This window comes from Arvicanthis niloticus, chromosome 15 (assembly GCF_011762505.2).
Source record: "Arvicanthis niloticus isolate mArvNil1 chromosome 15, mArvNil1.pat.X, whole genome shotgun sequence".
Classification (NCBI taxonomy): Eukaryota; Metazoa; Chordata; class Mammalia; order Rodentia; family Muridae; genus Arvicanthis; species Arvicanthis niloticus.
Window position 1 is genome coordinate 8161062 of NC_047672.1, and position 13494 is coordinate 8174555.

General features: G+C 38.3%; 1 protein-coding gene across 7 annotated transcripts in view; it reads left to right on the forward strand.

Annotated features, from left to right (window-relative positions):
• The window catches only part of Pde1c (phosphodiesterase 1C), a 500617-nt gene that overhangs the window by 307476 nt on the left and 179647 nt on the right, over window positions 1-13494 (forward strand). The gene's annotated exons all lie outside the window — the stretch shown is intronic.

A 13494-nucleotide genomic window follows, 5' to 3' on the forward strand; every position in this document is an offset into this window, starting at 1 on the left:
ATTTCTTTTATGTTTTTAAGTTTGGTAGAAAATAGATTTTTAAAAATGTGACCTTACAATTCTCTGAGTTTCCTCAGTGTTTATTATAATGTCTCCATTTTAATCTCTAATTAAAAAAATTAGATTCTCTGTTTTTGTTAATTTGGGTAAAGGTTTTTGTCAGTCATACTATATTTCAGTGAATCAATTGATATACTCTCTTTAGTGTTGTCTGTAGAGCTGGCTTAGTAGTCAAAAATCCTTTAATCTATTTTTAATTTCTCCTTCCATTTTAATGGATACTTTTGCTGGGTATATAATATCGACTGATGTTGCTTTCGGGAGTTGGAGAACATACCTTGCCAGGCTCTTCAAGTTTCTAAAGCTTCTGTAGATTAATCTGGTGTTATTCTAATTCAGTCTGACCTTGTAAGTGACTTGGGGTTTCTCTTTTGTAGCTTTTGTACCTATTCTTATTCTGTGTTTTAATACTTTAACTATAATATTTTGTGAAAATTTTCTTTTCTATTTCATGTTCTGTAGCATCTTGTACCTGGATCGACATCTCTTTTTCTGTGTGGAGCATAAAAGATCATCTTCATTCTTTGGCTATGGTATTCTTCTTCTATGACCTTCATTTCGAAGCTAAGTCTTTATCTTAAGGCTACTATAGCTTTGAGGAAACACCATGGCTAAAATCAAGTGGAAGACAAAAGAGATTTTGGCTTATACTCCTCCAGACCACCTGCTCGGAGATAGCATCACCTATTATGGGCTGGACCCTCCTTCATCAATTACTAATTGAGAAAATGCCCTATTAAAATGAAAGCCACTTATTATGGAGGCATATTTTCTATTGAAGTTCCTTCCTTTCAGATGATTCTAGTTTGCGTTGAGTTGACCTTAAGCTAGCCAGCACAGTGCTGTTGCAAAACTGTCCCATATTCCATTTACATGAAAAAACCTGATTGACTTTTACTGAATAAGATAAACCCTCTATTTGTCTTCTATCCCCAAATTTCTGGGTTATTTTTGTTTGTTTGTTTGTTTGTTTTGGACAGGATCCGTTTTGTTGGTAAAGCTTTCCACTGAAGTTTTAATTGTCCTATTGACTTTTTCATTTCTATTGGGGTTTTCTTTAAAAATTCAAACTCCATTTTTATATATTGGATTGACTCTAATTTTATTCTTATCTCTGACTTTATCTTCTTTGAGTTGTTTGGTCATAGTTATAACCATTCTTTTGTTTTTTTTATCTTGAAATTTTTCTAAGTCAAATTTTAATAGGGGCCATTACAATAGGATTTGTGATTTGGGAGGGAGATTTATTATTATTATTATTATTATTATTATTATTATTAGCATTGTTTTCTTTTCTGCATTGGTATTTTCACATCTAGAATTAATTTGTTCATTAATATTTTCTTTATTTTTTATTCAAACCATTTTTGATTTTTTTTTGGAACATGTCTCTTTACCATATTTGGAAAGGGTCTAATTTATAAGATGTTTGAGATGTTGACTTCCTCTGTTTTTTTTTTTTTTTTTTTTTTTTGTTGTTTTTTGTTTTTATTTGTTTTATTTTTGTTTGTTTTTTTTTTTTTTTTATAGAGCTATAGGCCCCATCTAAGTTTTTCATCCTGTCAGCTACACTCTGGTGACTTAAGTGAAGTTAAGGAGCTTGGAACAATTTTTTTCTGGTAGTGTGCACTGGTTGTTGGATCTCAGTATCAGAAGGGGCAGTTCAAGGGGGAAGCAAAGATCTGGTGCACCCCAAAGGGAAAGATTAGCCTGAGTCTCCCAGGAGAGTCCCTTGTGGGGAACAGGAGGGTGAGGTGAGGGCTATTGGGAGGTGGTGTCAGTACCTAGGAAGCAGCTTTGAAGCTTTAGGGTGATTCAAATGGAGGGGAATGGGAAGAAAAGCACCTGGTAGTCCACCTACATCCCTTCAGGAGTTGATCTGGCTGGAAGGTCCCTGGTGGGGTATCTTCTGGGATCTGGTGACTCCCAAAGGAAGAGAGGAAAGCTGCAAGGAGGTAGGTGGTAGCCCCTGGAAAGCAGCTGTGTGACTTTGGGGTGACCTGGATAAAAAAGGTCTGGGAAGGAATAAATGGAATTATTTTAAAACTTTTAATTCTTTATAGTACACAGACATGGAATTTATTTTAATATGATGATTTCATATCCTTTATGTATGCTAAATGAATTGATTAGTTCTAGTAGCTTTTGGGGCCATCAATCTTTCTATATAAAAGTTCATGTTGACTGTAAATAAAACAGAGGCTTAGTTCCTCCGTTCAATATGTGTGCCTTTTTGTTTCTTTGTGCTGCATTCATGCACTGCGTACAACTCTCAGAATGATGTGCGTCACTCTTCATGCATAAGAATAGAATCCTTGTCTTACTCTAGAATGTGAGAAGAAAGCAGTTAACCTTAGACTGATAAATCTGATATTTCTATACGGGGCAAAGAACTTCATTTTAGCTTCAGCACAGGCTCTCTGTTTCTGCTCAGCTTGGTTGCTGTAGAACACAGCATGCAGGTCTTCCTCACATGTCCCGATTGTTACTTAGGTATATATTTAAAAAGATTTTGCTGCTGCTGATGTTTGTTTTCTCTTTATGCCATTCTCTTTTCTTAAGGACTCTTGTCCTGAGAATTCCAGCCATCTTAGTCCCCTTGAAATGTCTAGCCATGTCCTGAGTAGAAATCCACCAATTTCTGCCCTGGTTACCCCTCTGTGAGTGAACCAAACCCTGGGAGCTTTCTCCAGGCAGTAAGTTGTGGCAGCCACTGTGCTTCTCTTATGTGTCTAGACACACACTTCATTATCTGTTCTTAGTGGTCTGATATACAGTATTTTGAAACCCATCATTTTATATATCTGGTATGTTTTATATTATTTCTTATGAGGTAAATCTTGTCATTATTTTCTGGTTAGCAGTAGAGGAGGAGGTAATGTTATTCCTTATAACCTCATATTAAATAACACCTTGATTCAGAATATATTCATCATCATCTAACTTGGAGGGATTCTTTTTTTATTTGATATTTTATTTATTTACATTTCAGATGCCATCCCCTTTCCCCACTCCCCCCATCCATTAAACCCCTATCCCACCCCCTCCTCCTTTTTTGCATTTATACTGTTTAAATTACATGCAAGTATTAAGGTCAGTTCTATGTTGAGGAACTAGCAATACAAATAAATGCAAATAGTTCAGGAACAAGGAAGACAATAAACCCAGATAATCAAAGAAAAGAGTCCCATGATCACTCCTGTGATCACTGTTTCTAAGGTCTTATCAGGATGATCAAAATATCTGAGCATACTTCTCTGTCCTAGTCCAAAGTCATTTTCATGCCTGAAGCCTACTTCTTAGTTCTAGCTTAAGAGTTAGATTTCTGCCTATAATTACTTCTTTGTTCTAGCCTAAGATTTAGATTCCTGCCTGAAATTTCTTTTTTGTTCCAGCCCAATGTCAGATTCCTGCCTGCAGTCCATTCCCTTGTCCTTGGCCTATGTCAGATTCCTTCCAAGCAGCCCCAAAAGCTCTCCACATCTCCCTCTTTTTATTGCATAAACCAGACTGTACCTGTCTTAGGTTGTTCTAACAAGAAAGCCTTACCTTACCCGTCATAGAATATGCATTATCATAAGCAATGTTGATTGCAGACATTCCTCAGTTAATGATCAGTTAAACAATAAATTTCTAGCAGTTAATTGGAAAAATTCTCTGAAACCTTTTACTATATATTTTCCTATTGTTTTGATTATTTTATCTTCGTTATATTTTACTCCTTATGACATTATTTTTAAAAAGAAAATCTTGTTCAAAAAAACCAATTAAATCTGACCTTTTAGCACACAGATATTTTTGAGGGTCTGCTCTGGAACACATACTGTTTTAGATACTATCTCTGCTCCCAACCTACTCCTAAGACCTACCATCTTATTGCCCCATGGATCTCAATAGAGTTAATTCAACTAATTTAATGAAAACCTGTGGTTTATGGCATTCAGAATTCTGTGTTCACTAGTTTTGTTCTTCTGTATGTGCTTGAATATCATCAAACCTATCATGATTACATTTTTATTGCTGTGATAACACACAGTGACCAAGGCAATTTATAAAAGAAAGTATATAATTTGGCTTATTGTTTCTGGAGGTTAGAGTCTATAACAGAGAAGGAATAGTGAGAGCTCACATCTTGATCCGCAACTATAAGGCACAAAAAGAGTACTGAGAATTACATGAAAGTTTTGAAACCTCACAGATCAATCGACTTCGTGGCCCTTCTCAAACAGTTCCACCAATGAGCACCATGTATTCAAATACATGAGCCTACAGGAAGATTTCTTCAAACTACCACATCCACTTCCTGGGCCCTCATAGACTCGTGTCAATGTCATAATGTAAAATGCATTTAGTCTAACTTTAAAAGTCTACCTAGTCTTCTATAGCATCAACACAGTTTAAAATTCCAAAGTCTTTTCTGAGAATCAAGGCAATCACTTAAGTGTGGCTTCTTATAAGATTAAAAAGCAAATTCTATACTTCTAACATGCAATGGCACAGAATATACACTACTGTTCCAAAAGGGAGGAATAGAGACATGGTGAGAAAGTATTGGGCTAAAGCAAGACTGAAAATCTGCAGGTCAAAATCCAAATGCTGTAGTTCCAAGTCTGATGTCAAAAGGCATAGATGATGTCACTCTTCCAGCTTTGCTGCCTGCAGCATACCTCTTTCTCGTGGGCTAGAAAATGTCTGATACCTCTAGCATGTTCGACATTTTGGGATCTCCAACATAATCAGGCTTCACTTTGACAACTTTACACATTGGTCTCTTAAGGCCTCAGTGATTCTCGTTAAACATAGAGGAAGATCCTTTTAATTGCATACTCTTTGTTAAAGGATAAAAACAGTAACTCCTAGACAATGCCACCAAGTATGGCTGCTTGGTTGGGGTACAGTCTGGCCTTCTACATTTGTAGAAGCTTTCCTTTCTTTGTGCTTTTTAGGAACAGAAAATTCCTCAGGCTTTTCCTTTTAACAAGTAGGAGGCTTTGCTGGGTGGAGTCCTGTCCTGAGGATACTGCTCCTTTTGTTCCATTTCAGATCAGGTCCTACTTTAATCTTCTCATCTCTTTCACACCAAGACTTTCCTCAGGTCAATTTCCTAGTGTTCTTTTTCCCTTTAAATTGTATATTTTGCATTTCTTTTAGCCTCGCTTGCTCTCTTTCATTGTAGACCTGAATAAGAGTGATTATTAGTAACCACACGACAAAAATCGATATTGGGATATCCTGAGATTTCTTGTGACAGCTTCTTTGGGGGATCATTCTCATTTAAACCACCTTAAAACCTAAGATAAGTCACAGAAGAAATGGACCAAGGACGAACAAAGAAAGCTGGAAGGAGAGAAAGCAAGGCCACTCTTCCTGGAGTATGATTGCCTGACGATAAGCTCTCTTGGTATTTTTGTTTTACTACAGTACTCTAGCTGGAGAGTGGCAGAGTAAAGGTGATTGGTGCTGGCCCACTCTGTTTGGGGCTTCTGTACACCACTTCCTCTTCCTTTGTCATCTTTGTTGGTTACAAATTTACTCACAGAGCATCAATTATGTTCCCTTTCTTGGCTTAGCATACTCATTTGTGGAATTTTATCTCCTGTTGTACCTGTGAATAGGACGACTTTACTCCAACATTGCCTTTTATCATCTTCAAGAAGATGTTACCAATTTATCATGTACTACCCAAGTGTTAGTGACAGGTCTGGTACAGGAACCCTGCCAGGACATAGAGCTTTTGGCCCAGGCCTACTGTACTGTATGAAGAATCTGGGATCCACGCCATGGCTTAGATCCTAAGTAAACCTCAATACTATAGAAACATTTATTTCCCTTCACTCTTCGCATTGTGTGGGGAAAGAGAAGGTATTGTGTTTTTGGATGAATTGAGCCTATTTTTCCAAAGTGACTGGCCAGTAAGGATCACATTAATTTCTCTAGAGAGTGTTGTTCCAGAAAGTTGCTTCTCATAATGAATGTGATGGGAAAGAAGGAAGGTAATTTCAGGCAAAGAAGTCAAGATCTCCAAAAGTTTGAAAAGTTGTTTCTTAGGTGATTTTATTTTCCCATTGCAATAATGAAACTCTTATGGCCTTTATTACATGACCTGCTTTGGCCAGAATCATTGGAATCAGGAAAGGAATTACAGATCTGTTATTGATCTACAGAAAGAAAATGCATCTTCTGTGTTGATTAAAAATAAAAGACAATGGTGTTAAATAAAGGAACTAATAACATTTGAAAGAAGTGTCTCAAAATTAAAACAGGTGATAAGGAGAAGGTAAAGTTGGTAAAGTGCTTCCTGAATGTTCTGGTGAGTTTTATGTCAACTTGGTACAAACTAGAAATATCTGAAAGGAGGGAACCTCAATTGAGAAAAAAAAATGCTTCCATAAAATTGGACTGTAGGCAAGCCTGTAGGGCATTTTCTCAATTAGTACTCAACAAGGGAGGGCCCAATCCATTGTGAGTGGCCCTTGGTTCTATAAGAAAGCAGGCTGAACAAGCCATGATAAAAAAGCCAGTAAGCAGTACCCCTCTATGACCTCTGTATTAGTCATACAGATTCTGTCCTGTTTGGGTTCCTGTCCTGTCTTCCTTAAATGATGGTTTACAATGTGGAAGTGTAAGTCAAATAAACCCTTTCCTCCCCTACTTGCTTTTGTTCATGGTGTTTTATTACAGCATTAGAAACCCTAACAAAGACATTGCACAAATATGAACACCCAAATTTGGTCCCTATCACTCACATTAAAAAACAAACAAACAAACAAAAACCCCAAAACATGTATGATACTGTGTGCTGTAACTACAGGCCTGGGAGGTAGACACAGGAAGATCCCTCTTGCTGACTATCCAGCCTTGTCGAATCAATAAGCTTCAGGTCAACTAATGAGATAACCATGTTTTAAAATAAATAAATAAAAACCAAATAGATGACTCTTTAAGAATGACACCTGAGGTTGACCTCTGGTCTTCAAGTGCACAGACAATATGAATATAGAATCATATAAATTATGCATATCTTAAGCAGCTCTTCAGTATCTACTGAAAAGAATCTAATTTGAATCTGGTTTGAAGCTTTCAATATGTTTGTAGTTACCAATTTGTATTATGGAAAAAGAGATAATCAAATTCAGGCACTGGACTGGTAGAAGTCTCTTAAGTATGACCATATTAAAATTCCCAAATCTATAATCTCCTAAACTCTGATCTGATTTTATGCTTAGTGGTGCCATGTTCTATACCTGTCAGACATGCAGTCACTAGCGTGGAATCCCTTCTTTCACACACATGTGAGAAGAAACGTGGAAGAGGAGTAGCTGGAGTGAAATTCCACATTGAAGCCCACTGACTGGAATATATGCACTTGGTGGACTGGACTCCTGAAACCTCTGTTCAGCAGTAAAGGTCAAATAATATGAAAAAAAAAAGGACTTTGAGACACTTGATAAAAAATAAAAAGGGTGAGGCAGGCACAAGATGACAGTTCAAGAACCAAGGATTTTGATGAATGGCTCTCATTCTGTGGTCCTAAACTCAAATGTTTTAGAAATACCCTGAAGCCTGTTAAGTATGATGGATAAGCAAGACACTCGTCATCATGATGGATTATAGGATATTGACTATGAGGCCAGGAAAGTGGAGTTTTATATATTTTGATGTTTCGGTGGAGCTGAAAACATTGGTCAAATAAGTATTGACTAATGAAATCAAGAGATCTCTCTTACCAGGAATTTAGAATTGTTCTCTGTGTATATCGAGGAATATTCTATCTTTAATATTAAAGGAATATTGACTTATTGTATATATTTAGATTCTTTTTGTGGCATACTGTAGCATATCCACCTTGCACTAGGATAAGAAATAGAAAAGATCATTCATTATTCTATGAATTAATGTTTCTGATAATCAGTAAGCAGAGTGGGTTGAGATATGGCTTATGCTCAGATGAGTGTACCTAGGGCCAGTATCTTACTTCATCTTATTCTGCTCCTGCCTGACCCAGTCCCTCCTATTGGCCAGATTTACTTGCTGTACTGAGGCCCCGAATGACCCAGCTCTATATTCAGTAGTAATAAAAAACATTCTTCCCTTCCCAGCATGCATAAAAGGGGACAGTGGCTGATCACTGTCTATGTCAGGCTTGGAGATTGAAGTGGGGTCTTCCCCAGACAAGTGATTTGAGAATGAGAGAGATGAGAGTTCCATTCCAAAAAATGGGGTCTGATTATGGTAAGAACCCCTCAGCCACCTTTGGAGTTTATACTTCCTCATGTAAATTTGGAATTGATGTATTGACCTTTAGTGAGACAATGAATATTCTAAACACTAATTTTTAAAAAGTATTTATTTATTTGCATGATTATTTTGTTTGGTACTGTTTTTCTGGTTTGTGGTATATAGATATAGATATAGATATAGATATAGATCATATACATATACATATACTCCATGCATGCCTAAAGCTTTCAGAGGTCAGAAGATAACCTCTAATCTCCAGGGACTCAAGCTACAGAGATATCATACGGGTGCTAGGAATCAAACCATGGTTCTTTGGGGGAACAGCCAGTGCTTTTAGCCATTAAGTCATATTTGTAGTCTCTAAACTATTTTTAAAAATCTTTTAGTGCTAATTTATTTTTAGGTGTATTTGATTTTCTTATTTGGTAGTGTGTGTGTGTGTGTGTGTGTGTGTGTGTGTGTGTGTGTGTGTGTTGCAGGTGAGGGACTTGTGCATGCTGTAGTGTGCATGTGGAGATCAGAGAACATCACTGCAAAGTTGTTTTTTCTCCTTCCTTCTTTATGTGGTTTCTGGAGATCAAACTTAGGTATCCGGGCTTGCAAAGCAAGCACTTTATTTACTAAACCACCTCACTAGCCTTATCTCAAGAGGCAGCTGGTATTCACTAGTAGCTGAGTAACTGAGACTTTGCCTCCAAATGTCTGAACTACACTCAGGAGTTTGACGAGGATCTAAGTGTTCAGAATTCGTGGAGTTGAGTTCACGTTCCTGTATTCTATCCTGACTTTCTGGCAAACTGATTAATTTCATATCCACAGTGTTCCACATAATCACAGCTATACAAAATTCTATGTGGAGGGCTGGAGCCATGTCTCAGTGGTTAAGAGTACATGCTGCTTTTGCTGAGGAGTTTGGTTTCCAGCACCCATATTTGGAAGCTCATAGTTACCTGTAATTTTATAGCTCCAGAGGGATCTATTGTCCCTGGTCTCTAAAGACACATGTACTCATATGTGCATGCATGCACGCACACACACACACACACACACACACACATGCCACAGACACACAACATGCATGTGAACACACACATGCACACATGCATTTTTAGAAAGAATTTGCAGAAATCTTTTAAATTCTATGTAGAGGGCCATCTTTGCATAGATGCCCATTTCTCATCTCACTCTCTTCAGAAAGATATTCCCAATTCTTTGAAATGGCCCATCGTCTGAAATTGGCTGACTTTTCCCTCCTATTTCTTTCATTAACTGGTCACCAATAATAAATCCAATAAGGGCACTTTTTTTCTGTCTTGCTTTCTTCAATGGCAATAGAACCTATGCATAGTACATAGTAGGCATTTAATATACAGCTGTTATGCATAAATGAATAAATGAATGGATGCATGAATGAACCAAGGGCTTTCTAGAACCATTTTGTTTTCTCCTGCCTCTGAAGGCACAAACTGTACTTTGTGAGAGAAGCTGGATTCAGTAACTACAATAGATTAATCCAGCCATTGGCTATACTTTAATGTATGAGCCGTGCTGTGCAACAGAGTTATTAACTTCGAAAGTTCGTACTTTTTCTAAAAGACATATTACTAGCTTTCGGCAAGACACAAGTCTGGCTGCTATGATGAACGAGACTTACATTTAAAGACAATAATCTCTGTACTGTATAGAGTGTTTTTATCTCAAACTGCACAATTGCATCAGAGGACAGATGTGATTATACTTTATAGAAATAGAATGGGGTCTGTTATTCACTCTCAGAACTCAGAACCTCACTGTCTTCTAGACAGACACATCAAAGCAACTACACCATTTATGGAGTTTGGCATAGTGCCAGCAAGGGAGAGTTTCTATTGCCAGCTTCTGTATGCATTTTTGCCCTAGAGTAATTTTTAGAAGGATAACCCAGTCCATTGATTGCACTTGCTGATGGGATCGTCATCCCCAATCCCAGGGAGACCTGTTGATTCAGTCTGAATCAGTCTGTGGCAGGCTAGAGACCTTGACAGATTGAATTCATTTAGTTCAGTGTGCAAGCTTAAACTTCTTCAGAAATGGAGTTGAGTGAATATCAAGAAAAGCTATAAGGCTGACGGTCGGGCACATTAGTAGACCTCAAGCATACATTAGCTTTATTTATAGATATTGCTTTTATGGAGAACTATCTAAAATATATCAACAAAATGAAAAGAGACTGAATTTCAATTTTCAGAATATTGCCTGCAGTTACTACTCTGTGGGTCTAAATGGTTTAAAATTTGTCATTTCACTTTGATATTTTTTAACAATCACACATAAGCACTTTCTAAGTTGAACTGAAGATACACAATTGTATAAAACAACCTCTGTGTTGATTTCAGGAATCTCCCATTTAGAAGGGAAATAGACATGTTTGCACACAACTAAGTTTGGTATCAATGATACATTGTCTAGTAGGAGTCTATGTAAACTATTTTTTAAGAGTCAGAAAAGTATTCCTAGGGTGTGTGTGCTTTGTGAGTTCTTATCTCTAAGAATCATGCAAATACTAAACATACAACTAATAGTCATTGAGCTGGGAGGAGATAAGATAGGGAGAGACGTGAGAGAATTAGTGTTCATTATGTATGTGACTGAATTTGCCAAAGAACAAATTTAATTCAAAAAAATCATGTCATATAAAATTGTACATAAAATAAATAAAACACACAGTAAGTAGGTGGGTGAGCGGCTCCTGAAAATGGCTGTGATTTCCATATTCTTTCATATACTGCTGAAGCTTTCTGATTAATTTTTTAAAGTCAAATACCAATTATGAAATTGTAGTATGTTTCAAACAGTTATTCAGACTTCTTTTCTTGAACACCAGCCTAACAATATGCAACAGAGAGCTTCTAGACAGAGGGTTTCTGTCCCTTCTTTCAGTGGGTTATAGAGATGACACTTGTGGGAGGAGCCCTACAATCTCCTCCTGGTCTACGGCTTGGGTATTATATGCTTGCCACCGAAAGTTCCTCCACCCAGAAGACATTTTCTTTTTTTCCTTCCAGTAACTTACTTTTTATTCACTTTATATCCTTATTACAGCCCACCTCTGTCCTCTCTTCCCAGTCCCACCCTTACAAATCCCCCCATTGCACCTTTCCTTTCTCCCCAGACAAGGGAATTCCCCCACCCCCTTGAGTATCACCCCACCCTGGGACATCCAGTCTCAGCAGGACTAGACACATCCTTGTCCACTGAGGCCCAACCAGGCAGTCTAGGTAGGGGGAAGGGGATAGCAATAGATACCAGAGAATAGAGACCAAGACAGCCACTGCTCCACTTGTTAGGGAACCCAAAAGAAGACCGAGCTGCACATCTGCTACACATGTGTAGGGGATCTAGGTACAGCTCCTGAATACTCCATGGCTGGTGGCCCAGGCTCTGTGAACCCCCATGGACCCAGGTTAGTTGATTTTGTTAAGTTTTCCTGTGGTGTTCTTGAACTCTCTGGCTTACTTACTTCTATCCCCAACTCTTCCACAATATTCCCAAGCTCTGCCTGATGTTTGGCTATGGGTCTCAGCTCTGCCTCCATCTGCTGCTGGATATAGCCTCTCTAGAAACAGTTGCACTAGGTTCCTGTTTGCAAACATGGCAGAGTATCATTAATACTGTCAAACTGGCTCTTTCACATGGGATGGGTCTCAAGATGGGTCAGTCATTGGTTGGTTGTTCCCTCAGGAGAAGGAATTTGCTTTCAGGCTGTTCTAACCTCACTATGGTGACAGATTTTTCTGAAAATACCTCTTGCCTAAGAGACTGAGCTCGTGCTGTAGTTGCCCTTATAGCTGTACACTTAACCTGCTATCTTATTGTGTACTCAGCCTGTTTAAGTTTCATCTTCCTTTAAGAGAACACAGAAACTATCTCTACTATGTCTTGGACTTCCAAGCAGAATCAGTTTTTACAACCTAAGCTAAATGCATTGCTTTCAATTTAAGTTGTGCAGTCTTCCACATTTCTGACAATAGTGTATGTGTGCATGTGTATGCATTGTGGTAATTGTTTCCTGAAAGCAGGCAACAGATTGAAAGCAAGCTTACATGACAAATACCCTATAAGTGTTGGAAGCAACATGTGTATGCCGATTGATAATATCTTTTCGTAGTTTTGATTTCTGTTCTGGTCAATAAGGTAACATCCTCCCCTGTAAACTACTCCCAATCCCTCTGTAAAGAAGTGCTTGTGCCTCCCTCACACTGTGTTTTCTATGCTGTTCTGTAAACACAGAGAAAGGGCCTTTCTTAAAGAAAGGTGCACAGACAGGCAATACGGACAGACAGGCCACAGACTACAGAGTACAGACAGATGGAAGGAACAGGGAGAGAAGTAGACAGTTCAAATCTGGGCTAGCTCTGTGTCAAACTGCTTCAGGAGAATGTTCCTGTTATCAATCCTTGGTATGAAATGGATTCATTTTGGTGCTCCCAAAGGAGTGGGAGAAGTCTTTATTGAGTTCCTGATGTGCCAATCCTTCTGTCTCTAAATTTGTCTTCAGAGAATCTTTAAAAAATGATTGCTGATTCTATAACAGACCATGGCTGTGACATAGATCTACAGCCAAGTTCTGGTAATATACAGTTGTACAAGCTATCCCAGTCCTCTGAGTCATTGTTTCAAGCATGGAGCTGGCACTGGGAAGAGGCCTAAGAAGCACAAGAAGACCATTTCCTCGCATAAGGGACAAAAAGCCTTCTTAGGAATCATGACAGTTTTCAATATGTGGTCCTCACTCTCTGCAGGAAGGGGGAAGTCTCATGTTGCTATATCCACTCTCTCTGCTTGGATTTCACACTCAGCGACTGCACTGAATTGTACATATATTTGTGTGTGTGTGTGTGTGTGTGTGTGTGTGTGTGTGTGTGTGTGGTGTATGTGTGTAAGCATAAAGAGGCAGATGGCTCTGAGGCCTGGCACAGAGTGGGACTTTCCCACAGAACATATGTCCTTTTCAGGATAATGCAGGCTGCTCAGGGTATCTATGTTTGGGTAGACTGAACCATGTATAAGCAGACCTAGCCAACCAGAAACCACAAGAAACTGCAAGGGCATGTGTTTGGCCTAGATGGTGTTGAAATTTCAGGACGGGCACTTTCTGTTTGTTTGGCTTTAAAGTACAGTTGTGTAATTTTTTTTTTGTTGTTGTTCTGTGAT